This window comes from Myotis lucifugus, unplaced genomic scaffold (genome assembly GCF_000147115.1).
Source record: "Myotis lucifugus unplaced genomic scaffold, Myoluc2.0 scaffold_13, whole genome shotgun sequence".
Taxonomy (NCBI): Eukaryota; Metazoa; Chordata; class Mammalia; order Chiroptera; family Vespertilionidae; genus Myotis; species Myotis lucifugus.
This window is the reverse complement of record NW_005871061.1, coordinates 5,997,685-6,001,239: the sequence shown is the minus strand read 5'-3', so window position 1 is coordinate 6,001,239 and position 3,555 is coordinate 5,997,685. Positions and strand designations below refer to the sequence as shown.

The 3,555-nt window shown below is 46.0% G+C and overlaps 1 pseudogene across 1 annotated transcript; it reads left to right on the top strand.

Moving 5' to 3' along the window:
* Positions 1–1,093: 1,093 nt before the first annotated feature.
* Positions 1,094–2,786, top strand: LOC102431216 (annotated as a pseudogene). Its single transcript, XR_001347264.2, has one exon. The product of XR_001347264.2 is annotated as an RNA-binding protein FUS pseudogene (transcript).
* Positions 2,787–3,555: the final 769 nt, after the last annotated feature.

Genomic DNA, 3,555 nt, shown 5'->3' with positions numbered 1-3,555 from the left:
ACATATATCAGACTGATCCATTCATCCATTACTCAGGGTCTGCTGGTTAGTCCCAGCAAGTGGCATATTTTCCAAATAGAATGCAGACCTTTGATTTGTGGTCCAAGGCCAATCCATCGGAAAACCTGAGTTTCAAAGGACACCGAGATATCTATTTCGAACAAATAGCATTTTTTTAACTCCTGCATCAGATGCCTAGCAAATCCATCCAAAGAGCTTTAAATAATTAATGAGTAAAATGAATCCTAAAATCCTCCCCACTGATCAGTCACTGTTTTTGGGCTTATCGTGACAGGACAAATCCCTTGTGGAAAGAGGCAGAATATAAATTATCAACATGCTAATCATTACACCATTGTGCCTCTGTAAGAACCCTTGTGGGTGGTGAACACACAATGTAATATACAACTGATGTATTAGAGAATTGTATACCTGAAACCTATATAATTTTATTAACCAATGTCACCCCAATACATGTAATAAAAAATAAAACTTCTACTCAGGAGAAATGGGATTGCTATATATATCATTTGGGTAGATAGTGACACATTTTCCCTTTGTAAAGGCTGTACCCTTTCCATTCGCACTACTGATGCAGAAGAGTTCCTGCCACAACCTCACTAACAGAGTATGTTGCCAGGATGTAACAGAGTGGTTTTAATTTAAATTGCTATTGGTGTGAATTAAAACATTTTAAATTATGTATTATACTAAATAAATGTAAATTAAATTTTAAAATATTTACTCTTCTATGAAAACATAATCAGAAATGCATGACATGAGAACAAACTTCATCGGTGCAATTTAGAAATATAAAATGTTCTTCACGTAAAAATAAATGCTGAATTATTTTTAAAAGATCCCTTCTAAAATTCAAAGAGTGAACTTGGAAAAGTGATAGTAGTATGATTGTGTCATCTTGTAATTCTTATAGCATGATCCTAAGGACACATCGCAGGTATATTTTAGGAGCAGGCTGAACAAACATGGGTAGCTCTGGAAGTATAAAGAGTCACAGGAGAGTCCTCGAGGCGTCGGCGCTCTGTGGTGTGGGAGTTCTGTGGCGTGTCAGCCTGTGTGCGTGTGCGCAGACATGGCCTCCAACGACTATACCCAGCCAGCAACCCAAAGCTATGGGGCCTACCCCACCCAGCCTGGGCAGGGCTATTCCCAGCAGGGCAGCCAGCCCTATGGACAGCAGTTACGGTGGCTACAGCCAGTCTGGGGGCACTTCAGGCTATGGCCAGAGCACCTATGGTTCTTATGGACAGACCCAGAACACAGGCTATGGCACCCAGTCAGCTCTCAGACTTATGGATCAACCAGTGGCTATGGCAGTGGCCAGAGTTCTCAGTCATCTTATGGGCAGCAGTCCTACCCTGGCTATGGCCAGCAGCCGGCTCCTAGCAGCACCTCGGGAAGTTACAGTAGCAGTTCTCAGAGCAGCAACTATGGGCAGCCTCCGAGTGAGGGCTATGGTCAGCAGTCTGGCTATGGTGGACAGCAGCCTAGCTATGGAGAGCAGCAAAGCTCCTATAATCCTCAAGGCTGTGGACAGCAGAACCAGTACAACAGTAGCAGTGGAGGCGGCGGAAGGGATGGAGGAGGTAACTATGGCCAAAATCAGTCTTCCCTGAGTGGCGATTATGGCAATCAGGACCAAAGTGGTAGTGGTGGCGGTGGCTACGGAGGAGGCCAGCAGGACCATGGGGGATGAGGCCGGGGTGGTGGCGGTGGTTACAACCGCAGTAGTGGTGGCTATGAACCCAGAGGTCATGGAAGTGGCCGTGGAGGCAGAGGCGGCATGGGCGGAAGTGATCGTGGTGGCTTCAATAAATTTGGTGGCCCTCGGGACCAAGGATCTCGTCATGACTCCGAACAGGATAATTCAGACAACATCACTATCTTTGTGCAAGGCCTGGGTGAGAATGTTACAATTGAGTCTGTGGCTGATTATTTCAAGCAGATTGGTATTATTAAGACAAATAAGAAAACAGGACAGCCCATGATTAATCTGTACACAGACCGGGAAACAGGCAAGCTGAAGGGAGAGGCAACGGTATCATTTGATGACCCACCTTCTGCTAAAGCAGCTACTGACTGGTTTGATGGTAAAGAATTCCCTGGGAATCCTATCCAGGTTTCATTTGCTACTCGGCGTGCAGATTTCAATCGAGGTGGTGGCAATGGTCGTGGAGGCTGAAGGCGAGGAGGGCCCATGGGCCGTGGAGCTATGGAGGTGGTGGCAGCAGTGGCAGTGGCCGAGGAGGATTCCCAAGTGGAGGTGGTGGCAGTGGAGGACAGCAGCGAGCTGGGGACTGGAAGTGTCCTAATGCTACATGCGAGAACATGGACTCCTCTTGGAGGAATGAATGCAACCATGTAAGGCCCCTAAACCAGATGGCCCAGGAGGGGGACCAGGAGGCTCTCATATGGGGGGTAGCTATGGAGATGATCATCATGGAGGCAGAGGAGGCTATGATTAGGACGGCTACCGAGGCCAAGGTGGGGACCATGGGGGCTTCTGATGGGGCTGGGGTGGTAGGGACAGAGGTGGCTTTGGCCCTGGCAAGATGGACTCCAGGGGTGACCACAGACAGGATCGCAGGGAGAGGCCATATTAGCCCGCCTCCTGAAGTTCTGGAACAGCTTTTCTTCTATACCCAGTGTGACCCTCGTTGTTTTGTAACTTTCCAACTCCTGACCCACCCATGGGTTTTTTGTGTCAGACTATGTAATTGTAACCATATATCTGGTTCCCATTAAAAACCATTTTAGTTAAAAAAGAAAAAAGATTCACAGGAGGTATAGCTCAGCCATATAAGGCACTGAAAAAGGTAGGCAGGCAAGAATAGCAGGAACACCAAAGTCAAAATCATTTCTTTGGTTGCCACATCTCTTTTTTTTTAATGGCCTCTTTGAGGTTTTTTTTTTTTAATTTTGTTTTATTGCTTAAAGTATTACAAATAGTATTACATATGTCTCCTTTTTTTGCCCCCCCCCTGACATTCCCCCGGCCTCCCCTACCCCCCAGTGTCTTGTGTCCATTGGTTATGCTTATATGCATGTATACAAGTTCTTCAGTTGATCTCTTCCCCCGCCCCCCCACCCCGCCCCACCCTGCAACCCTCCCCGGCCTTCCCACTGTAGTTTGACAGTCTGTTCGATGCTGCTCTGCCTCTGTATCTATTTTTGTTCATCAGTTTATAATGGTCTTTATTATCCATAAATGAGTGAGATCATGTGGAATTTTTCTTTCACTGCCTGGCTTATTTCACTTAGCATAATGCTCTCCAGTTCCATCCATGCTGTTGCAAATGGTAAGAGTTCCTTCTTTTTTACAGCAGCATAGTATTCCATTGTGTAGATGTACCACAGTTTTCTAATCCATTCATCTGCTGATGGGCACTTAGGCTGTTTCCAAATCTTAGCTATGGTAAATTGTGCTGCTATGAACATAGGGATGCATATGTCCTTTCTGATTGGTGTTTCTGGTTTCTTAGGATATATTCCTAGAAGTGGAATCACTGGGTCAAATGGGAGTTCCATTTTTAA